Below are 25,711 nucleotides of genomic sequence, written 5' to 3' on the forward strand. Positions count from 1 at the left end.
GGAGAAACAAGAACACTTTTATACTGTTGGTGGGAATGTACTAGTTCAACCATTGTGGAAGACAGTGTGGCGATTCCTCAAGGATCTAGAACTAGAAATACCATTTGACCCAGTCATCCCATTACTGGGTATATACCCAAAGGATTATAAATCATGCTGCTATAAAGACACATGTACATGCATGTTTATTGCAGCACTATTCACAATAGCAAAGACTTGAAACCAACCCAAATGTCCATCAATGATAGACTGGATTAAGAAAATGTGGCACACATACACCATGGAATACTATGCAGCCATAAAAAGGGATGAGTTCATGTCCTTTGTAGGGACATGGATGAAGCTGGAAACCATCGTTCTGAGCAAACTATCACAAGGACAGAAAACCAAACACCACATGTACTCACTCACAAGTGGGAATTAAACAATGAGAACACTTGGACACAAGATGGGAAACATCACACACTGGAGCATGTCGTGGGGTCGGGGGAGGGGAGAGGGATAGCATTAGGAGCTATACCTAATGTAAATGACAAGTTAATGGGTGCAGCACAGCAACATGGCACACATATACATATGTAACAAACCTGCACATTGTGCACATGTACCCTAGAACTTAAAGTATAATTTAAAAAAAAGAGAGAGAGAGACTCTGGCCAGGCGCAGTGGCTCACGTCTATAATCCCAGCACTTTGGGAGGCTGAGGCAGGCAGATCACCTGAGGCCAGGAGTTTAACACCAGCCTGGCCAACATGGTGAAACACCATCTCTACTAAAAATACAAAATTAGCCGAGTGTGGTGGCAAGCGCTCATAATCTCAGCTACTCGGGAGGCTGAGGCAGGAGAATCACCTGAACCCGGGAGGCGGAGGTTGCACTGAGCCAAGATTATGCCACTACACTCCAGCCTGGGTGACAAAGTGAGACTCCGTCTCAAAAAAAAAAGAGACTCTGATGCATTCTTCAGCATGTCAGTTGCATTTCCAACTCCAGAATTTCTGTTGATTATTTTTACTTATTTCAATTTCTGTTAAACTTCTCTAATAGAATTCTGACTTCGTTCTCTGTTTTATCTTGAATTTATTTGAGTTTCCTCAAAACAGCTCTTTTGAATTCTCTGTTTGAAAGGTCATATATTTCTGTTTCTCCAAGATTGGTCCCTGGTGCCTTATTTAGTTCATTTGATGAGGTCATGTTTTCCTGGATGGTGTTGATACATGTAGATAATCAGCGGTGTCTAGGCATTGAAGAGTTAGTTATTTATTGTAGTCTTCACAGCCTGGGCTTGTGTGTGCCTCTCCTTCTTCGGAAGGCTTTTCAGGTATTGGAAGGGACTTGGGCCCCAAATGCAGCAACACTGGTTTTTGCAGACTTATACAGGTACCGCCCTGGTGATCCTGGATAAGATCTGGAAGAATTCTGTGGACTACCAGGCAGAAACTCTTATTCTTTACCCTTGCCATCTCCCATATAAATGAAGTCTCTCCCTGTGCTGAGCCACCTGAAACTGGGGGTGTGGTAACGCATGCACCCCTGTGGCCACCACCACTGGGACTGCACTGGGTCAGACCTGAAGCCACCACAGCACTAGATCTCTCCCAAGGCCCTTCCCTTCAGGGCGGCAAGCTCCCCTAGACCCTGGATGTATCCAGAGATGCTGCCTGGGAGCCAGCGATAGAAGTAAAAAATCTTAGTAGTTTACCTGATGTTTTTCTACTCTACTGTGGCTAAGCTGGCACTCACACCACAATGCAAAGTCCTTCTCCCTCTTCCCCCCTCTTTCCTGAGGCCACCACCACTGGTTCTGCCAGGCCACTGCCGATGTTCATTTAAAGCCCAAGGGCTCTTCCGTCAGCTTGTGGTGAATGCTGCCAGGCCTGGGACTCTGTTTTCAGGGCAGCAGGTTCCCCTGTGGCCAAGGGCAGGTCCAGAAATGCTGCCTAAGAGTCCAGGCCTAGGCTCCTTAGAGTTAGGGACTCCAAAAGCCCAATTACTGCTCTATCCTACCATAGATGAGCTGGTACCTAAGGTGCCAAAATGCCCTTTACTTTTCCCCCTGCTTTTCTCAAACAGAAGGAGTCTTTCACCATAGCCACCACAGCTGGGAATGTGCTGGATCACCTCTGAAGCCAGCACATCTCAGAGCCCACGGCCCCACAGTATCCTCCCTGGCTACTGCTGCTGGTTATTCAGGGCCCAAGGGCTCTTTAGTCAGTAGGTGATGAATGCTGCCAGGACTGGGTCCTTCCCTTGAAGGAGCCAGATTCCCTTTTGGCATAGGGTGTGTCTAGAAATGTTGTCGGGGAGCTAGGTCCTGGAATGGGGGCCTCACAGCTCTGCTTGATGCCCTATACTACTGTGGTTGAGCTGGTATTCAAGATGCGAGACAAAGTCCTCTTTACTCTTTGCCTCCTCTCCTTAAACAAAAAGAAGGAGTCACTTTTGTTGCTGCAAGATGCATTGCCTTGGGGTTGGGGGAGGGATGGCACAAGACAAGAATGCATTTGACTCTATCAGGCCACTATCAAATTTAGAATGTGTAATACTAAAATAATCAACCAAGTACTGCCTAAAAGGCTTGAAAGAGTATTCTATCTTAGTTACCATATACCTGTTAATATAGAGTAGCTATTATCTTGGCAATTATTCTTGAATTTATATGGACTTTTTGATTTACAGCATTATCACAATATCCTGAGTCCAAGGGGAGGTAGAGACAGCGAGAGCAAACACAGAAACTGAATTTGAATAACTTGAAATCTGGCTCCAGGCCACAGTAGAAGAAGATCCGTTTATGAAGTAAAGGGACTTGGGTGCAAACCTGAATCCATTGTTTACAGCTCTGCAATCTCAAATGTCATGCCCTCTTTGTAAAGACTTTTCTTAAAATTAGAGTAATGAACCTTACAGGGATGTTTTCAGAATTAGAAGATACAAGCAAAACCAAAACAACAAGCAACAACAACAAAAAACACCTATGACAGTGGCCTTTCCCTACCCTACATTTTTATTATAAGCAATCTGTTTGGCAAAGTAGCATCCTTAGATGTTACTACAGACTGCAAAAATTAAAAACTAAAAGGGATCATCAGAGGTCTATTAATGAATTCAAAATACCCAAATTCATTAATGCCTGATGAAGGCTTAATCTTATAGGCAATATAACAGAAAGCATAAGAAGAAAATAACTTCAATTTCAAGTACTGCCAATTGCTTCAGAGGTTGGGACCAGATTTGCCTTACTGTCTCTGTTTACAGAGAGGCCAGCTGAGCAACTTAAAGGCTAGAACTATTTGCTCATTGTAATGCCTGGAAAATTTATTCAGAGAAAAGTAGTAGAAAGAGAACAAAAGGAGAGGTCAGTTTAAAAATGCTATCCTAAGGTGTGCAGTGGTAGGAACTGTCTACCAATATTCAAAAAAGGGAAGGGAAGATTGGTTCTACATTTTGTAGTTTCACATTCATCCCCAACCAATCCTTACACACACACATACGCACACACATATATTTGAAACAGGGCCTTGCTCTGCCACCCAGGTTGCAGTGCAGGGGCATGATTATGGTCTACTGTAGATCACCCAGGCTTAGGCCATCCTCCTAACTCAGTGTCCCAAGTAGCTGCGACTACAGGAGCAAGCCACCATGCCCAGCTAATGCTTTTATTTTTTGCAGAGACAGGATCTTGCTATGTTAACCAGACTGGTCTCAAATTCCTGGGCCCAAGTGATCCTCCCACCTCAGCTTCCAGAGTGCTGGGATTATAGGCCTGAGCCACCTCACCCAGTCCTTACACATATTATTAAATGAATATTTTGTAGATAACTAGGAATAAATATATATTTGCTTACAAAGTTATGCCATACTATCTTGGGAAAATACATGGGGCATATGGGGAAGAGTGAGTAGAGGAAATGTACTTGTTATGGTTGCAGCAAAGACTAATATGGAGGAACAGGAGAATATACATATTAGAAAGGTATATTAGAGCCCTGAACTCCAGTCTAAAGAGTCTGCATTTCATCCTACATGGAATGATTCCCCAACGAAGGTTCCAGTACCACCAGCCTCAAAATCACCTGGAGAGCACAGTAACACACTGATTCCTGGGTCCCATCCTAGGCCAACTGAATAGAAATCTCTGGTGGGGGTACTAAGGAATATGCATTTTTACACAGTTCAAAATTCATTCTGATTTACCCAAAAAGTTGGCCATAAGCCAAAGGGAACGAAATGGTTTGGCTCTGTGTCCCCACCCAAATCTCATCTCGAATTGTAATCCTCATAATCTCCATGTGTTGAGGAAGGGACCCGATGGGAGGTGATTGGATCATAGGGGCGGTTTCCCTCATGCCGTTCTAGTGACAGTGAGTGAGTTCTGACAAGATCTGATGGTTTTATAAGGCAGTTTTCCCTGCTCTTGCTAGCTGTCTTTCCTGCCACCATGTGAAGAAGGTCTTTGCTTCCCCTTCAGCTTCTGCCATGATTGTAAGTTTCCTGAGGCCTCCCCAGGTATGTGGAACTGTAAGTCAATTAAACCTCATTTATTTATAAATTACCCAGTCTCAAGTAGTTCTTTATAGCAGTGTGAAAACTGGCAGTGTGAAGCCTGGGCAACATGGTAAAACCCTGTCTCTACTTAAAATATAAAAAATTAGCCAGGTGTGGTGGCACACACCTGTAGTCCCAGCCACTCGGGAGGCTGAGGTGGAAGGATCATCTAAGCCTGGGAAGTTGAGGCTGCAGTGAGCCATGATCATACCACTGCACTCCAGCATGGGCAACAGGAGTGAGACCCTGCTTCAAAAAACAAAAACAAAAACAAAAACAAAAAACTTACAAGGAAAAAAAATTAAAAATAAAATAAAATCCAGGTACAAATACAAATAAAAATGTACAAGGAACCTATAAGATAGTTACAACCTTTACCATAGAGAGGATAAAATAAGAAAATAGAGGCACAGAGAAATTAATTTTCCCAAGGTCAGATGGTCATGACCATCTTTAAGAGCAGTGTGAAGAAAGGACTAGAGAAGGGAGACTAGTGCAACAGGTTTACTGATGAACTACTGTAGCAATTTGACAGGAGAACCTGAATTTGGGCAGTCACTAGTAAAGGCTGCTTCTTCAAACGTACAGAGGGAACAGTAAGTAGGGTCTATCTGTATATTATACACTGAAATTAAGTCTGCTTCTTTTTGAATAAACACTCCAAGTTCAAAAATATACCTGTCTGCAGTTGTCTACAGTGTTAGAAGTTTAATAGATTTGCAGTTAAGAAGCAAGTAAAATAGCTGAGCCTTGAGTCATTCCAAAGGACATTTTTAAATAACTACTTTTTCCTTTCAGAAGTAGAAGGAGGTTATCTTACTTTGTGTTCCCTATCTAATCCTCTTAATCCTCAAAACTTGTTGACAAATTCTTCCCACTCTCCTGCCACACTTCACTATTATCAAATACTTATACAGTATAAACACTGTTCCACACTGCAAGCTGTGAAGTTCTTTGCTTTATCATCATGACTAAGCATTTGAGTAACACTTCATATTCAAAAGGAAGGGCACAGTAGAGAAGAAATCCCTCTTCTAACTCTGCTAATCATTCCTGCTCTTGCACACACCATTAGTGGAACTCAACCACCTCCCTGCCAAAACATATATGCCATGTATACACTAAGAGCCTCAAAAGAAAACTGATGTTGAGAACTCACAATACTAAAACAGATTGGGAGGCTTCATTTTTTAAATGCAATTTTGGAAGCATCAAGATGTTGAAGACTTTGTTCAAGGCTGCAAGCAATGCAGACACAGAATTGCATTCCATGTTCCTGACATACTCCTAACCTGCTAATCACAATGTTTACATCAACATCATACTATTGCACGCTCCTTCACAGAAAAATACAAAACACAGTCCTCAAACTTCCTCTAATAATTGCCAAGGCACTATTAGATGTTAACAATCTCAGATATTCCCAAGGACCAATGGTCAATAAAATATCAAAAAAGAAATAATTGGGCTCCCTCCTCCCCTCCTGAAGTAATAGTCTTGGAGAAGCAGGCAATGTTAGATAAAATATCTAAGGGAAACAGACTATGGCTAAGTGATATCTATATCCATACTAGCAGAATTTGCCAATTCTTTCTACTTCACTTCTGATTTCATATATCCCATTCACTACTTTCTGTACCATTAAAAGCTATCACCATAGTCTTGATGGAACTGTAAAATGGTACAGCCACTATGAAAAACAGTATGGCAGTTTCCCAAAATATTAAAACTAGAATTACCATATATGATCCAACAATCTCATTAATGGGTTTATATCCAAAAGAACTAAGCAATGCCTCAAAGAGACACTTGCACAACCACGTTCATAGCAGCACTATTCACAATACTCAAGAGGTGGAAGCAAATCACATGTCTATTGATGGATAAAAAAAATAAAATGTGGCATCTGTATACAATGGAATATTATTCAGCCCTAAAAATGAAGGAAATCCTGTCACATGCTACAGCATGGAGAAACCTTGAGGTCATTGTGTTAAGTGAAATAAACTAGTCACAAAACAAGAAATACTCTATGATTCCACTTATGAAGTATCTAAAGTAGTCAAATTCACAGAAACAGAATAGAATGATAGTTGCCAAAGGCTTGGGGGAAGAGGAAAAGGGAGTTGAGGGAATTCTCTTTTTTTTTTGGGACAGTCTCGCTCTGTCGCCGGGCTGCAGGTGGGGTGGCCAGATCTCAGCTCTGCAAGCTCCTCTCGGGTTTATGCCATTCTCCTGCCTCAGCCTCCCGAGTAGCTATAGAGGCCGCCACCTGCATACGGCTAGATTTTTTTTTTTTTTTAGTAGTACAGGGTTTCACCGTGTTAGCCAAGGATGGTCTCGATCTCACGACCTGTGATCAGCCATTCGGCCTCCCAAAGTGCTGGGATTACAGGCTTGAGCCACCGGCGTGACGAGAATTCTTATTTAATGGATACGAAGGATTTCAAATTCGCAAGATGAAAAAGTTCTGGAAATCTGTTTTGCAACAATGTGAATATACTTAACAAACTGTTACACTTAAAAATGGTTACAGTGGGCCAGGAGCAGTGGCTCATGCCTGTAATCCCAGCAGCGATCGCGGAGGCTCTAGACTCGAGCCATCCTAACAATCAATGAAACCCGTCTCTACTAAAATACAAAAAAAATTATCCGGAGCAGGTGGCGAGCACCTGTAGTCCCAGCTGTCGAGGCTGGCGGAAATAAGCGTGTTGAGGCCAGCTGCACAGTGAGTAGACCGTCTGCACTCCCAGCCTGGCGTGGGCTCTGTCTCAAAAAAAGTTTACAATGGTCAGCTTTATATGTTTTTTAAGCCACAATTTGAAAAGGAGGGAGGGAGCTATCACCATACAGTATGCTGGTAGGCATTCCTTACTTCCCTAACTAGAAGCTAGTGAATCTTAAAGTGCTGGAAGTTAGGGATCTGATTATCTGCTCTGCTACTACCTCCTTTTTACAGATAACTAAAGCTAGGCGTAGTACACCAGTCTTTAAAGTCAGGTGGACTAGAATCCAAACACTGGCTCTAACACTTTGCTGTGAGCCTCACCTCCCTCCCCTGTACAAATGTGGGTATTAAATGAAACAATGTAGCATAGTACTTGGCACACAGTTTTCCTTCCCTTTCAACTCTCTGAGATGGTTCATTTTGTAGCCAAAGCCCTGTCTTGGTTGGCAATGGTAAACAGAGTAACTATTTGAACGAAAAGGAAACAGGTGAATTTTTAATAAAATAGTGTGTGTGTGTGTGTATATATATATATAGAGAGAGAGAGAGATGAGAGAGAGAGAGAGATCAATTCCTGAGAAATGCTGAAATTAAGCCAACTATCCACTGAAGTGGTTCTGCTGTATGTTTTAATGCTTTCCCTCCAAAAAAACTATCTAGTTTTAAGGAGAGAATGGTTACACATTAAACTTATATAATCATCTAAAAGAGGCTACTCCTGGAACAGCCAAATCTCTCATACATTCCTAGTTGAAATATAAACTTGTATAACCTCTTCAGAGAAGAATGTGCATATTCTAGAACCTAGCAGTCCCTTGCAACTCCAAGTGTGGTCCATGGATCTGCATCACCTGGGAACTTGTGAGAACTATAGATTCTCAGGCCCACCTGAGAACAACTGAACCGGAACCTGCAGTATCATAAGGTACTCAAGTGATTCCTATGCACATTAATTGAGAAGCACTGCTCTAGAGAAACTCTCCTACATGTGAAGAAGAAAACAAGTGCAATGTTGTTCATTGCAGCATTACTTGAAAAAGCAAAAAATGTATAATCAGCTCAAATGATTATCAATAAAAAAATGAGATATTGTGGACTATTCATACAGTAGGAAACTATACAGCAGACTTGATACAGTAGAAGTACATGGAACAATATAGATAAATCTCAAAAAAATGGCGAGTTTAAAAAAAGCATGGTAAGAGTTCATTATGCAAAATTTGAAACATGAACACGACACTGTGTGTGTGTGTGTGTGTGTGTGTGTGTGTGTGTGTGTGTGTGTGAACATTTTTAAATGCATGGCACCAAATTCAGGATAGTGGTTACATCTGAGTAGGGAAGGAAGAAAAAGAGATTAAAAAAAAAAGAACACCTAGAGGCTATGATCATATTTAATATTTTATCTCAAAAATGAAAACAATCCAAAGCAAATACAGGAGAAAATTCAGATATTACAAAGTTGGCAGGTATACAGAGGATGTTCACTATAATACTTTTTATACTTTTCAGAAAACTTAATATATTTCATAATTTTTAAAATGAAGAATAAGTTTCTCCCCATTGGTTAGCACTTCTCATAAACAAATATCACCATACTCAAACTTGTACTATAGAAATAATCCAACATGGCACAAGTATACATATGTAACAAACCTGCACGTTATGCACATGTACCCTACAACTTAAAGTATAATAATAATAAATAAATTTTAAAAAAACACACACACACAAAAAAAAGAAATAATCATCTGTTTGTCCTATCTAGGTTTGAAAAGAACAAGTTATGCATCTGACTTATCTCTGAATGCATCATCTCCCCTCCACAACACACACACACACACACGCACACACACATACGACTTCTCTTTGGGTTTCAGTTATCAAGTTAGGAGATGTGAAGGTCAGATTCAAGTGAAGATATGGTTACCTGAGCCAATCAACATGGAAAAACAGAATCTCTGCCTGGGGTAGCCAAGATTATGGCCCCTAAATAGGACAAAACATAAAGTCTGCAAAATGAAGGAAGGAAAAGAAACAGTACAGTGCTAACAGCAGGGCTGAATCAGGTGCACCAAAATCAACTGAAAAAGAAAAAGACATACATCCAAGGGCATGAATATGTTCATTCATTCAGCAAATACATATTGCCTCATATATACCGGCTAAACATTATTTCAGATGCTAGGGATGCGGCAGTAAACAAAACAGGCCAAAATTAATGCCCTCATGGACCTTACATCTTAGAAAGTGGACACACAATTAGTTACTTAAATAAGTTAAATATTTAGTATGTTAGAAGGTAGTTAAATCCTAAGGAGGAAAAACAGCAGGAAAGGGAGACAGGGGAGGATGATAGTGGGGAGTAACTACATGTGTGTTGTGGGAGTGCAGTTTTAGATAGGATGGACATAGGAAGCATATAGTAAGTATATGCAGGAGCTTTTCATTTTGCATGTTCTTTACACGTGCTTCTGGGCAAGGTATAGAAGTTTAAAACGTTCAAAGCAATGTTCTGTTGATAATTGAATTAATATGAATAGAAGATAGAGAGGAAAATATGAAGAGCACAAAACCAGAGAACTGTAATTCTTCTCTGAGGTTTCTAGAGAAAAGATTCCTGGCAAAGCACATGAATCACTGGTTCAATCATCAACAAACTACTGTTATGCCAGAAATACAGACTACAATTTCTAGGTGCTAAAGATACAATAATGAGAAAGACAGACATGGTCATTGTTCTCATACAGCTTAATGTCTTATAGCAGAGAGAAAAACAAAGAAGCAATATCGTGTGATAAGTACTGAAACAGAAATATGAATAGAGCATTATGGTATGTGTGTTTGCACATGGAGAACCACCTAATCCAGACTTCGTAGAGGAAGCTTGGACATGAAGAATGAGGAGTTATAGCTAAGCTAAGGGTGGAGGAGAGGAGTATCCCCAAGGTAAGGAGCAGCATGTGTAACAACATAGAGGCAAAAGAGAGCACAGTACTACAGAGAACTGGAAAAAGTGCATTTTGGCTGGGACACAGAATGGGGTCAGAAGTGGTGACAGGTGGTTGGGCGTGGTGGCTCAAGCCTGTAATCCCAGCACTTTGGGAGGCCGAGACTGGTGGATCACGAGGTCAGGAGATCGAGACCATCCTGGCTAACACGTGAAACCCCACCTCTACTAAAAGATACAAAAAACTAGCCGGGCGAGGTGGTGGGCGCCTGTAGTCCCAGCTACACGGGAGGCTGAGGCAGGAGAATGGCGTAAACCTGGGAGACGGAGCTTGCAGTGAGCTGAGATCCGGCCACTGCACACCCCCCAGGGGGAAAGAGAAAAAAACCCCAACAAAAAAAAAAAAAAAAAAAAAAAAAAAGGGAAGTGGTGACAGGTGAAGGCCTTTCCTAAGAGCAACTGGATAGCCATGGAAGAATTTTACACAAGAGAGGAGGAATAATCAGATCTACATCTTAGAAACATAATTCTGGCTACAGTGTGAAAATGGACCAGGGAAAGAATGAATGCAAAGAGACTTTTTAGCAGCCTGCTAAAAAAAAATCCAATTGAGAGATGAAGATAGCCAGAAAAATAAATGCCAAGAGCATGTGCATGTTGTTATGACCACAGGATATTTATCATTACCTGTACACCAGATGGTATGCTAATATCCTAAAAACCTAGTTTTTCCCCTATTGTAGTAAAAATGAATCATGTGTGCCAATGAATTATCATTGTCTCTTACCCACAAGGTAGGAGAATTGCATAAAAATCAAAGACCCTAATAAACTAGGCCCATAAAAATGTTGCCCGAGTTGTGCTTTATAACCACCTGAAGTCATTATGCTCTTCTCTAAAAGAGCACCTTTACTTGCACATTATGTCAATACCTGATAACAATTTTCATCCTCTCCCTTCCCATAACAATTTTTCTACCCGTTTTAACAGCTTCTGAGACTCTAAGATTCATGACTGGCTGTGTAAGAGGCAAGTACTTGCTTTTCAGCTGAATAAACAAAGACAGACAATGAGGGTAATGTGGCAAATGGGTCTGCCCACTCAGATATTTTCCAAAGTAGGAGTTCATGCTGGGCTCCCTCAGTTGGAAAGCCCAGGGGAATAAACATACCAGATATATAACTAAACTAATATCGAAGTCATACTTCATCAAGCACTATTACTTCTGCTGTTGAGGGAACGGCACACAAAACTTTGGGGAAATTATGAGGTCCAAGGACATAAAAATTAAAGAATGGGAATAAAGAAGGTAGGTACACTGGGCTATTTTGTTGACAAAATCAAACCTGACATATTAAAGCAACTTTACTCACCCAGAGACCAAGAAAGCAATGAACTTTCATCAATGCCCTGGAGTCAGTGTATGTGTGCGTATATATTAAAGGATATGTGGCTATAGTCAAAGATGGCAACATTCAAAATGAAAACTATTTGTATTTTAGGGTACACTCTAAAAGACTTACGTTTTGTATCAACGATACATCAGATGTAGAATGTCTGGCAATGCTTGGGGCAGCTTCTCTATCCTTTTTATTTATTTCATTCAAAATGAGCAGTACATTCCTAACCAGGTCTGCTCAGACACCCAGGGTGCTATTGAATGGTAGTACAGACTCTTCAGTGACCAAGCAACCAATATCCTGGAATTTGAAAAGAACTTTTTATAATGAAAAGTTCCACTATCAATAGACCATTTGCCTGAGTTGTTTTCATAGTTGCAACTGACCCTCTGCTGGAGACCAAAATTTCCTCTGTATTATCCCTAAAGTCACTCTACTAGCTAAGAATTAGGATAGGACAGAGGAGAAGGGAAGTACTTTAAATTCTAATGTAATAAAAGAAGAAATTAGGTGATCAAAATAAAAATGTCCTTGTTATAAACATAATTTTGGCCATAGACATTTAAAAAGAAATATTTTATTGAACTCAATAAATATTTATGGAATGAGCATGGTTCCAATGACAAATTTTAGCACAAGTTGTTTGTAGCTAATATGACCATTGATAAGAATTTCTTTGAGTCATAGTTTCTTCACATGTAGAAACTGGGTAATAATCTGTATCCTACCCTACCCAAACAATTCCAGGAGTACTTACGTTGCCAGTTTTCATCCTCAGTTGGGCTACTAGGTATTTAACAATGCCAGAAATAATAACAACAAAAAAGCCACCATTTTTCATTACTTCTCTCAAAAAATGATCAATCAATCAAGTCTCTAGATTTAGCTTTAGCAACATAAATGGATAGGGGTGTGGATGAGGCAGGACTGGCCATGGAGTGATAGTTGGTTGTGCAGGTGGGTGAGAGATATGAGAAAGGTCAAAACCCTACTCTGTTAATTTTGGTATATATTCAAAATTTTCCATAATACAAAAGTTTTTAAGTATCTTTATGTTACTCTCACAGGCACATTCTCCTAGATATTTTTGGGGCATCTTTGCCACAGGTCACTGATGCCCTGAACAAGAAGTCAGATTTCAAATATGCACACGAGGCAAAAGCTCTTCACCAAGATTAACTTCAATAAAGTTGGATAGTTTAAATGCATTTTATTAAAATTTCCTGAATGTTTGGAAAGTAGATGAATTGCTATTCCAATGACAATTTTAGGTAACATCAATTGAATTCTTTCCCTGTGCTTTCACTGTTTTAAGTGCTTTACCGACATCATCTCCTAATTCTATGATGTAGGCTGACAGACAGGGAGCAAGAGATGGAGCTGGGATTGGAATCCAGACAACCTGACTTCAGAGCCTGCACTTTTAACCAACAATGACTGGATACTTCAAGGCTGAACATTACTGGTTTGGGTAGCATTAGAAAGAACTAAGAAAAGAGAGGAAGAAAACTACTTCAGGCTCAAAAGTATATATGCATTGCCCCGTCAAGAGAAGCAGTACAATATGGCATGGAAAAAATTGAGTTAGGTACTTTGAATACTGAATCGTGCCTATTTACCACTCATTATTACATGACCTTGAGTAAGTTAAATACTTCTTATCTTCGGTTTCCTCATCCATACTTAAGTTTAAGGTAAGGACTGAAAGTGAAAATGTACATTAAGGAAGCTAATACGTAAGTATTCTAGAGCACTTGCATTCGTGTATGAATCTGTCTCTCCACTAGATTGTGAATGCCCAAGTCATTTGCCATTCTCTCTTCAGTTCCTAGCACACTGCCTGGCACACAAAAGGCACTTATGTTTGTTTAGCCTAACACCAGATCCATCAGGAGGTCCAGCACCAATTGGTAGCTTTGTCAAGTCTCTAATTTTAATTATCTAAGTCTATGTATTATACCAACAAGCAAAATAGGTTTCAAATGTTTGCTTAATAACAGAAGACAGGAAACTCACTCATAAACCCTCTATTATTATGTTATCTAGCATTTAATCCAAAATTAATGATGGAAAAGATTTAAAGAGACAATAAGTGCCCTCTAATTATCTTTACTGATGATCATTTGCGCTTACAGAAGTATGTTGCAGTTTCTAGACTGATCTTTCCAAACACAAATCTCATCATGTCACTTCCTGGCTTATACTTCTTCATGGCTCTTAGAATACATTTCTGAGCATGACATGGAGAACACGTCATGATCTGGCAACTTTGGACCATCCCAGCCTCAAATCTCTTCATTCTCTGTTCCACTTTCATGTACCTTTTCCTCCCCTACTCGAGCCACTCAGGACTTTGGTTCCCTAAATGGGCCATGTATGTGCTCTCTTACCTCTGTACTTTTTCAACATGCTGCTGTTTCCTCTTCCTACAGTGTCCTCCCCCTCTTCTACCTGAATAATTCCTATTTGTTCTCAAGACTCAGCTCAGAGAAAACTTCCCTCAGAAAGCCTTTCCTGACATTGTCCTTCATCCCCTAAAAGTCTGGGTAAGGAGTCCGGACTCTCTCTGCTTCTGTAGTACATACCACTATGATAGAACTTACCATTCTGTAGTCTAATTTTCCATATCCTTCGCTATGTTCTCAATGACAGAAACCAGGTCTTATTTGTCTTTCCAGTATCTATCTAGCCCAGCTAGGTGCACAGTGGGTGATGAACAAAGATCTGATGAACGTAAAAGAACCTTATTTTGTATAACAGAAAGCCCAGTGTAAACTTATTGATAAAAGCACACCCTTTTCTTTATTACTTAAATAAATGTAAAGTCAAACAGAAGCACTTTAGTGAAGCATTGTTAAAGACCAATTTGAGCATGGCAAGAAAAAATAAAGAGGATCTGAAATTTGGTCTGGTTAACCAAAAAAAAAAAAGAAGAAGAAGAAGGAAAAAGAGGATGACACCATTGCAGATTGGTTAAGCAATAAGGAAACAGAATGCAACAGCAACAGCATCCTGCTGCTTGTGGCTTTAGTCCCTGAAGACCATTTAAACATTGATTTTAAGTGTGTATATTTCTAAATGAGTGCCCTATTACACAAGATCATCAACTAAAAGAAATACAGCAAAGAGAAATGCTTACATTCTGATAAACTGTTAAAAGGCTTGTTATGAACAAGAAAGACCATATGCTAAGAAAAATAATTCTCTAAAACAGCAAGTTTAAGTAAATTTTTGGTTTGCAATAAATGTCTGGAATCCATTTGGAATTTTTCAGTATTATGCACAAGTTAAAAATAATTGATACACATAAAAGTACATTACTAGGTTGCAAAGCATTTGTAGCAACTCAATATCATTACTTGCTATTGTCTCTATTTCTGACCAACTTGTGTTTCATCTTTTACACTGGCTAAAATGACTCTTAGTTTGGGGATGTACGCTATTAGCCCTTAAATGTCATCCTGGCTAATGTATAAGTTTACTCATCTGACTCATAATAGATATCTAAGTCTTCCCTCTGGAAACCAATCCACTGTACAAAAGAATTAGGCTAACAAAAAAATAAAGGCAAAAGTAAAATGGACAGAGCAGTATGTAAGGATGTGCTTTTTCTTTTGGGTAAAATGTATACTTTCTACTCTGAAGAATCAGGAGACAAACTGAAGAGAGTAGTAAACAAATTTATGACATGGACAGTAAAATAATGACTACAAATCAGAAAAGAGAAGCAAAGGTGGCGGGGGCAAAAGATGTATTAAAACTAACAGTGGTTAGAAGAATATAATAGAACACATTAAACTCAACCTACATTTAGCATGTTATTTTGTCATGCTAGAAAGAACTTAAAAAATAAGATAGATCTGCGTTTGAATCCCAGCCAAATAGCACTTCTCAGCTGTGTAACCTTTGGGCAAACAACCTCATCTTAGATTCAGGTTCTTTATTTGTAAACTAGGGTAACATTGTTTATCAACAGAATTGAGAGGATTACAGGTAATGAATTTAAAAGGACTGGAAGCAGTGAAGTAAAAAGTCTGAAATACTAAGTTTTCAATATACAATAAAAAGTACAGCTAATATTTAGAAGGCCAATTTATGCCAAGAATTCTAAGTATTTTACATTTATATGAATCATTTCACAATTATGGACCTCCACTTCTTCATTTCTTCAAAGTGAGATGCTACTGCCCTAGGTTATGCTACTTTTTTAAACATAAGTACAAGACAGTTTGCCCAACAGCCTTTTCTTCCCAGAGTAGATGCAATCTCAGGATACAACTGGTTATATACAAAAGGAGACCAAAAAGAATGTTTCATGTTTAGCCGGTATGGTAGGTACTTCAGTCAATTTTTGAGGATAGTGACTATCATGGTAGGTCTAGGAAAGAATTTCAAATTGCCCTTTTCTGTATGTTTCTGGATAGGAACAAGAGGTAACCAAAGATGAATAACGCAGTTTCTGTCCTCACTGTTTGTGGTCTAGTTGTATATTATAATATAGTGCTTTGAATTTCCCATTCACATTCAAAGGCCTTTTTGACAGCATCACTCCCAGAGATAAATAATTTACTATTTAGGAGTATTCATTAACAAATATTTACCACAGACCTACCACATGCTGGGAATTAATCTAGGTGCTGGCCATATGGTGGTTTAAAAGAGAGAGAGAGAGAGAGAGAGAGACAAAGACAAAAACCCCTGCCTGTTATGGACCTTACATTCTAGTGCTAGTGGTGAGTAGGGACAATTTATGCACTAATGCTGTTCAATCATTTATTTAGTATTTACTACATGCTGAACACTATCCTATGTACATGTTGGGGAGTACCAACATCAACAAGACATAGCCAACAGCCTACTTGAGAAAAGGTATAGAGGAGTCAGTTACATAGACAAGTAATACTTAAGAGTCCTTAAAAAGCAAGTAATCAAAAGGCCGGACGCGGTAGCTCACGCCTGTAATCCCAGCACTTTGGGAGGCCAAGGTGGGCAAATCACGAGGTCAGGAGTTCAAGAGCAGCCTGGCCAAAATGGTGAAACCCCGTCTCTACTAAAAATACAAAAAATTAGCTAGGAGTGGTGGCGGGTGCCTGTAATCCCAGTTACTCAGGAGGCTGAGGCAGGAGAATCGCTTGAATCTGGGAGGTGAAGGTTGCAGTGAGCAAAGATCACACCACTGCACTCCAGTCTGGGTGACAGTGCAAGACTCCATCTCAAAAAAGAAAAAAAAAGCAAGTAATCAAAAATGATGTAATGTTAGAAAGTATAAGTTATAATAGGAGACTGCAAGGATGTTTTTAAAGGACAAATAAGTTTGCAGGTAGCCAAAGAAACGGTGTGGGTAGACATGTGCCATTCTTTCTGGCAGCCTAAGTATCATAGTATAATTTCTCACCATTCTCAGGATCCCTTCCTATTTGGAGGAATTCTCCATATTTTAAGGCTTGATACCCCATCACACAGGTTCATAATGTCAGATTCTTGTTTTCCTGGCCTTCCCTGCAGCCAGGCCATGGGCCAGTCATTGAGGTTCCAACAATCAGATGCACCTTTACCTGGCTTGGAATTAGAAACTAACGATTCAAAGGAATGAACAGGAGGCCCTCTCTCTGGTGGCAAACAGGGAGATGGATGGAGTATGATAAGTGGCAGTAGCACTTGTTCTAACATCCAGTACCCAAGGTTAGCAGTGTGAGTGGTGATGTCAGTGGCATAATATATTCAATGGACAAAATTGACTATTACCTCTAACTCCATGGCCTGAATTTGGTACCTCTGGAGATTGTGTGAACTCCTCAATATCCTTTTAAAAAATTTCAATCCTAATTGAATCAATAAATGATTTCTATTGCTTAGAATTAAGACCCCTATTGAAACTGAAGAGTAGGGCATCCCAGGTAGAGGGAACAGCATATGCAAAACAAGGAGAGTCTAGTTAACTTAGTGATTAGGATAGGCAGCTCTAAAGCTAAACAGATCTGAATTTGAATCAAGGTTCTACATTGTACTAGCTATGAAACCCTGCTTTGTGTATTTAAACTCTCAAAACCTCAATTCCTGCTTAGTAGAGTGGGGATAATAATACAAATTTTTTATTAGGTTCTTTTGGTAATTAAATGAGGTCATGGAAATTCATTTAACGCTTTTAGTATCTGACAAAGAGTAAGACCTTCACAGATGATTGCTTTATTAATAATGATAATGAACATAAGCATAGTACTTGAAGGAAAATATAAGCCATTTGAGTCTGCTAGAGTTTAAAGCACAAGGGGAAGAGTACAGGAAATGAGGATGGCAGACATCTTGGAGTTTTAAATCATACCAAAGAACTTGAGTTGTATGGGCTGGGCTCACTTTAATAGTGAGTAATAGGACAAGTATAGTGAAACATAAATACTATATTAAATGACTAACTAGGCAAGTATGATTAGCTTTTGCATTATATGTGTATTCTCCACATCTGTAGTTGTATAGTATGATCTGACCACTATACTTATGTACCTGTAGGATGTAATATTATTGTTATTGTTCAGTATGGATACCAAACTGAAGCTATTTCATTTTTTCTAATAAACATAAATCTTCCAAAATTTTGCATATCATCTGTCAATATGTTTTCCAACTAGATTAAATGAGGTCGGGTCTAGAGTTGAATAACAGCTGCTCCTTTGTCTCATCTGAGAGATAACTAACCTTTGAGTAAGGAGGGAAGTTTACAAAATAGGGAAGGGGAGGCCGGGCGCGGTGGCTCAAGCCTGTAATCCCAGCACTTTGGGAGGCCGAGACGGGCGGATCACAAGGTCAGGAGATCGAGACCATCCTGGCTAACATGGTGAAACCCCGTCTCTACTAAAAATACAAAAAACTAGCCGGGCGAGGTGGCGGGCGCCTGTAGTCCCAGCTACTCGGGAGGCTGAGGCAGGAGAATGGCGTAAACCCGGGAGGCAGAGCTTGCAGTGAGCTGAGATCCGGCCACTGCACTCCAGCCTGGGTGACAGAGCGAGACTCCGTCTCAAAAAAAAAACCAAAAAAACAAAAAAAAAACAAAATAGGGAAGGGGAATGCACCCTGAAATGAATGGCAGAGTATGAATCACATTTGCAAGTCTGATATTCTATGACCTTTCTTTCTTTTTTTGAAGACAGGGTCTCACTCTGTCACCCAGGCTGGAATACAGTGGGATGATCTTGGCTCACTGCAACCTCTGCCTCCTGGGCGAAAGCAATCCTCCCACCTCAGCATCCCAAGTAGCTGGGACTACAGGCGCAAGCCACTATACCCAGCTAGTTTTTGCATTTTTTGTAGAGAAGGATTTTCACCATGTTGCCCGGGCGGGTCTCAAACTTCTGGGCTCAAGTGATCTGGTCCTCTCAGCCTCACAAAGTGCTGGGATTACAGGCATGAGCCACCGCACCCAGCCTATTCTATGACTTTTATATAATCGAATGTCACTTTTTTTTTTTTTTTTTTTTTTTTTACAAAATATTGTTATGCATTAGCATCTTCGTCTAGAGTCCATATTATGTTAAAGATGAAAGGTTTTATTGTCAAGTCACAAACAATCAATACTACCATTTCACAGTATGTGGTATTATTGCTAAATGCTGATAAGCATTACATTGTCTCTTGTTAGCACCAATCCTCTTTGTGCTGAATAGACAATCACATAGTTACTATTCAGTTCTGCTTTATATTTGCCATGCTTTTCTACCTGCTTACCCTCATTTAATTTCCACCATTATCTCCTCTCCCAACCTCCACGCCTCACCCATATCTGCCTTCAAGAAACACTCTTTGATCTAATTTTGATTTTCACAGCAGCTACTGAAAGCAAATCTAGATCACTGTGTACATCTCAGAACCAGCGCTGAGAGAGAAAATGTATGAGTTTGCTGGAGGAGGATAGGGGAGGTAAAAAAAAAAAAAAAAAAAACAGAACCCAAAATGTGCTCTGTAACTACTAAATGCTTTACTTCATTTTCTGCTACTCCCATCTGCTTTGGCAATGTAGCACAGTTTCATCAAAGGAAAAAAGGGGCACAGATTTGAGTCAGAGGGCTAGTTCTGAATTCTAGGCCCAACACCCAAGAACCTTATTTGGTAGGTTACTATTATACTCATGTTTCAGAAGATAGTATAGAAGCCCAAGAAGATTATGTGACTTGCACCTGTATGCAACTATGTAAGGTTAGAAAGTATAAGTTTTAATAGGTTATAATAGGTGTATATCAATGTGCTACCAACATAAAACTGAGTGGTCACATCTTTCTATAAGCCCAATTTTATTTTTACTTTACTAGGTCATTTGTAGCTAGGGCCTACATAAGATCCCAAGGAGTATATACCCACTGGACAATGGCTGTTTTGGGGATTCCCATCTTTGCATTTGCCTTTTTAAAATGTCTTCCATTTAGTCCAGTTCTGAGCAGTATCATTACTGTTGTATCTGGCAACATGACACAGGATAATTCTAGCTTGACCTGGGCCATTCTGGAAGGATAGAAGGTAGCCTTTGCCTCAAGCATATTGTTCCTACCCTCCATCTTAGAACCACCTATTAGAGAGTTGATATGCAAGTATTTCTGATTACCAACGTGTTACCAGTCTACGGATTATATGATAGAAGTCAGTAAATTAATTAATCTAGAATTAACAAAGTTCTACTGCTGTCTTTGAAAAATCCCTGCTTTTCAAAAACTGTTTTGAGTGTTTACTATGTGCTGATGATTAATGTATGTGCTGGTTGTTAAGCACTGCTGAATTAAGGGTTTTGCATGCATTGATCAATTTAATCCTCTCTCAATAACACTATGATTCATTACTGCTTGGATTTCAAAGTTCAAAATTCAGAGAAGAGTAATCATTACCAGTTTCCTAAAGGCCAGAGTTATTCTCTGGCATATTCTTTAGGGTAGCACCTAGGCCTTTTGGCAATGCACAAGCCAGGCAGATGGGTACCTTGTCTTCTCTCACCACAGTACTGAAAAATACCAAATGCCTGGCTTTGTTCCAGGCTGCTTTGGGCTTTCGGGGGCCACGGGAACCAAAGACAAATCATGTCTGTGCTGGAGCAGACACAAGAAAAACAGTCACTGACTTGATTCTGTCAAGGAGTACCAAGTCTCGAGTAAAGCATCATATGGAGTCTTAGATCAAAATAGATTTACGTTCTTTTTGGTGACATGACAAATAATTTAAATGTGGTGAATTTTTTCACATTTTGATCTGTCTTATATTTGTCTTCAGAAGAGTGTTAAATCCTACTTGCACCTCTGTTTTCACAACAAGTAAGTGATCTCATTTATTATTGTGAGAAATGAAGCAATATATGCAGTAATAAAATATTAAACTCAATCAGTGATTTTAAAAGAGCTTTATGGGACAGCTTTTTTCTCTATTAAGATACCTAACATAGTAAATTGAACATAGTAAGCACTTAAAGTTTGATGATTTAAATAACAGAAATAGTACCAACAGTACTACTTTCATTTCCATTTGAAAGATGTCCCACTTCAAAACATTAAAATGTTTCAAATACGTTAAAGAGCGGTTTCAAAGCAATACTTCCAAACAGAATTATCTCAATGGCAGGGAGGGGGTTAAAATATTGATGTTAAAAATATTCCATAGTTACCACTAAATAATTACTTTTAGTTATCTCGGGGTTCATGTTCTGTTTTCACATTTATGTTTTCTACAATAAACATTGTAGAAAATGAACATCGATTATTTTTATAATTGTAAAAAAACTGGCCAGGTGCAGTGGCTCACACCTGTAATGCCAACACTTTGTGAGGCTGTGGTGGGAAGACTGCTTGAAGCCAGGAGTTTAATACCAGCCTGGGCAATATAGCGGGACCCCATGTCTACAATCTTTTTTTTTTTAATTAGCTGAGCATGGTGGCACATGCCTGTAGTCCCAACTACTCAGGAGGCTGATTTGGGAGGATCACCTGAGCCCAGGAGTTCGAGGCTGCAGTAAGCTACAATCACACTACTGTACTCCAACCTGGGTGAAAGAGTGAGACCTTGTTTCTTAAAAAAAAAAACAAACAAAAGTAAGTAGAATCCATTCTAAACAGATCAACCAAAAATAATATTACATAAAGCACAACTTATGTATGTTGTGAGTTTAATGTGAGATAAAGATTATTTTGTTTTCTCAAGGTAGTGGGGAAGAAAAATAATACTAAAGGACCCCAAACCTTTGGAAAATACCATAATTTTTAAATTATACAAATATGTCAACTACAAAATAGCATAAAAATATATTTTGTGTAAAGAAACCACATATAAATGCATGTGTTTATTTCTTTGTTGTGTTTAATCAAAGCTATCTTGATCACATTATATTATAAGCTAATATAAACCATGTAATCTGGAAAGAATATTAAAGCCTTTATGTCTGAGAAAGTCAAAAGTAGTTTACATGTGTTACTTCTCAAAAACCACTGGTGACTAGAATTAAGTTTCATTTTATAGTCTGGGAAACTAAGTCATAGAGTCATCAAAAAATGTATTCAATAACTCAAAAAGTGAATAGAAAGACTACAATTTAGTTCTTCTGATTTCAATTCCACTGATTAGCTGGACCTTCCAGCCCTGCCTTTGTGGACAAGTTGAAGCAACAAACTAACTTAAAAACTAAAACCAGTTGAACAGGATAGGTTTGCAGGCAATACACCAACAATTTAGTATAATAATACACAATAGCTAGATTGCTTTGGGTTTTTGGTACACTTTATAACTACTCAATAACCCACACAACATCAATAGATGGTGGGACTATGCTGTTAGTGCTATTCATATAGAACTGATAAAACACACTCTAGGATTACAATAAATATAAAATCACAGAAAAATCTACACTGGAAAAAGTCCAATGCCTTCCTCTCATCAAGACTCAATAAACAAACACAACAGGATAAATATATTGGAAAGCAAGTCCTTTCCCCCCATTATTTCCAATAACTCTTCCTGATCCCTATAATGATTAATAGGACTTAAGAGAATCTAAAAACCTATTCAAGTTATCCAATTTCCTTCAGAGTGAATAACATCTAAACTTTTCCTAGAATATTTTTAAAGAAATTTTATCTTTAAAGACCATTTCCAGGCCAGGCACAGTGGTTCACGCCTGTAATCTCAACACCAAAGAATGAGGTGGGCTGATCGCTTGAGCCCAGGAATTTGAGACTAGCCTGGGCAACATGGTGAAACCCTGTCTCTACAAAAAAAAAAAAGGAAGAAATTAATGTTTACAAAAAATTAGCCAGGCATGGTGGCGCATGCCTGTAGTCCCAGCTACTTGGGAGGCTGAGGTGAGACGATCACTTGAACCCAGGAGGTCAAGGCTACAGTGAGCCACAATCACGCCACTGCATTCCAGGCTGGGTGACAGAGTGCAACCCTGTCTCAAGAAAAAGAAAAAAAATTCCAAATTTAAAAAGGAGTAGGAAATATGATATCCTCCTTGTAGTTAACAACACTACTACTTCTCATCTCTTCCTTTTGCTCACATAAAGTAAAAGCACTAGATTATTAAAAAATAAATGATAAAAATCTAATAAGATTTGTGATAATATGCCAGTTTCTTGGAAGCATGCAAGACTGAAATAAGTTTTCAGACTCAGTTATCTAAAGGGTCTAATATTTAGTAAATAAAGGTTATTTAACATTCTCCAGCCAGGTTGACAACATTCCTACTCCTTATCACTTTCCCTGTGAGTAGGCAGAATGCATTCCTTTTTCCAAATGAATAAATTTCCCCTTCCCTTAGAGCTTAGCTGTCTCCCTGGTGAGGTATCATATAGAACAGCTGTTATATTACCAGTATAACAGCAATCCCATCTGATCTAATTGGAAAACATATGGACAGACTGAAACCAAACTTTTGGGGGCTCAGTAACTTTAAGGAAGAAATAATCAAATATATTGATAAAGACTATGAACAATGCCATGAATTCAAATTTTGCACAATCTAAACAAGATCAATTTCAAAAAGCTACTTTAGGTAACGTTAAAGTGCATGCTTTAATTACCTAGACAAGGCGGGACACGGTGGCTCACGCCTGTAATCCTAGCACTTTGGGAGGCCGAGCAGGTGGATCACAAGGTTAGGAGATTGAGACCATCCTGGCTAACACGCTGAAACCCCATCTCTACTAAAAATACAAAAATTAGCCAGGCTTGGTGGTGGGCGCCTGTAGTTCCAGCTACTCGGGAGGCTAAGGCAGGAGAATGGCGTGAACCCGGGAGGCAGAGCTTGCAGTGAGCCGAGATCATGCCACTGCACTCCAGCCTGGGCGACAGAGCGAGACTCTGTCTCTAAAAATAAATAAATAAATAATTTAATTAATTAAAAAATTATCTAGACAAAATGAAATGGAGAAAGAGCCAGCTCTCAATTTTCAGCCTCTGCTGAAGATCTCAGTTAAACTTTGCCTAAAGGTACCAAATCTTAGATATGTCATTCCTACTCTATGTTTAAGATTTGTCAGCCCTCAGGAATAGTTTCCTTTCTTCAAAACCCTGACTCACTTAAACAAATACCCTGATATAGATCAAACTTGCTTAGTCAATGACAGAAATTATAAGTTGCCCTGGGTAATATCATCTGACTTGATCTTATATAAGTAAAGACTTACCAAGCTTATCAAAACTTTTTATTCATTTTTAAATGTTATTCATTTATTTTTAAGACTATAAAATTAGAATTGGATATAGTCATTGAAAAAACTTTAAAAATTCAGAAAAACACAAAGAAGATAATTAAAATTACCCATAATCCCATTACTTAGATTTAACCAATTATTATTTTGGTATATTTCTCTCCTTTTATGCATATTGCTACTTAATATAATGTAAACATTTTAGTGTACGTTTATAAATTACCAAATTTAGCATAAAATGTGAGAGTAGGAGAATTCCTCTTTCAAAAATCTTCACTGAAAGGGCAAATCCAAAATATAAGCCAAACGAGAGAAGAGCTGATGTAAGTGTGGGTGGTGATGTGGAGGTGAGAGGTGAGAGTTGGGCGTGAAAGGTCCAGAAGTAAACCTGTTGGCCTCTCCACTCCCTATAATGGTTCCCAAACACATCTGAGGAACCCTAAGTCCCCAAATAATACTGTTTAAAAATCACAAATCTAGTCTAACTCATTTAACAGATGAAACTACTTGCTTTTACTAGATAGAGAACTAGTAAAAGAACTAATGAAAGAACTTAGGATCCCACATCTTACAGACAAGTGCTCAGGTTTTGCAACTTGGCTACCCTTTCTACAAAAGTCATCAAATGTTCATTTATCCATTGTTGTTCTTCCTTTAAGAAAAATACAAGGGAAAAAGTTACATAACAAAAAATGAATAATTAATATAATAAGCTAGATCTCAAGGAGTTCCACTTGCCCTAAGCAGGTTCTCATACTATTCTTCATATTACTATGAGTGAGAGAAATGTTCATTTCTAAACTAAAGAGAAAGGCATGATTACATTATTTTCCTCAAGAATACACTGCATGTCCAGTATACCTACAAACTGTTCCTTCTTTTTCACTAATTCAACACTAAATATTTATTAAGACTGTATCTGGGCTGGACAGCAGAGGTATAATTGTGAACAAAACAAACAGAAGTCCTGCCTTCATGGAGTCTGTAAGCCTGACAGGCTTGAGCAAACTGCTTTAACTTTCTGAATCCCAGTGTTTGCCAGTCATAAAGTAAGGCTAATAAGATTTAACTACTGCATTGTTTAAGAATTAAATGACATGATGTAAGTAAAAAAATCCTTATAGGTAATCAGGCATATAATACGTGTTCAGTTAACATTAGTTACCTTTCCTGCCAAAGTGTTAAATATCAGATTAAAAATGAGAGGTGAGAGTGTAAGTCTCTTTGCTATTAAAACACTGATTTGAGGCAGTACAACTGAAACAGCAGGTTAAGATAATTCCAAAGAGATTCTGGGCCAGGCGCAGTGGCTCATGCCTGTAATCCCAGCACTTTGGGAGGCCGAGAGGGGTGGATCACCTAAGGTCAGGAGTTTGAGACCAGCCTAGCCAATATGGTGAAACCCCATCTCCAC

The 25,711-nt window shown here is 39.0% G+C and overlaps 1 protein-coding gene and 1 long non-coding RNA gene across 3 annotated transcripts in view; both read right to left on the reverse strand.

Annotated features, from left to right (window-relative positions):
- Positions 1 to 18,482, reverse strand: part of LOC116270067 — a 28,941-nt gene extending 10,459 nt beyond the window's left edge. The window contains exons 1-2 of the long non-coding RNA XR_004177984.1: positions 18,443 to 18,482; positions 13,817 to 13,819 (exon numbers count right to left, since the gene is read on the reverse strand). This is a non-coding gene — a long non-coding RNA (uncharacterized LOC116270067). The remainder of the gene's footprint in view (positions 1 to 13,816; positions 13,820 to 18,442) is intronic.
- The window catches only part of MEGF9 (multiple EGF like domains 9), a 114,978-nt gene that overhangs the window by 78,581 nt on the left and 10,686 nt on the right, over positions 1 to 25,711 (reverse strand). The gene's annotated exons all lie outside the window — the stretch shown is intronic.

This window comes from Papio anubis, chromosome 13, assembly GCF_008728515.1.
Source record: "Papio anubis isolate 15944 chromosome 13, Panubis1.0, whole genome shotgun sequence".
Taxonomy (NCBI): Eukaryota; Metazoa; Chordata; class Mammalia; order Primates; family Cercopithecidae; genus Papio; species Papio anubis.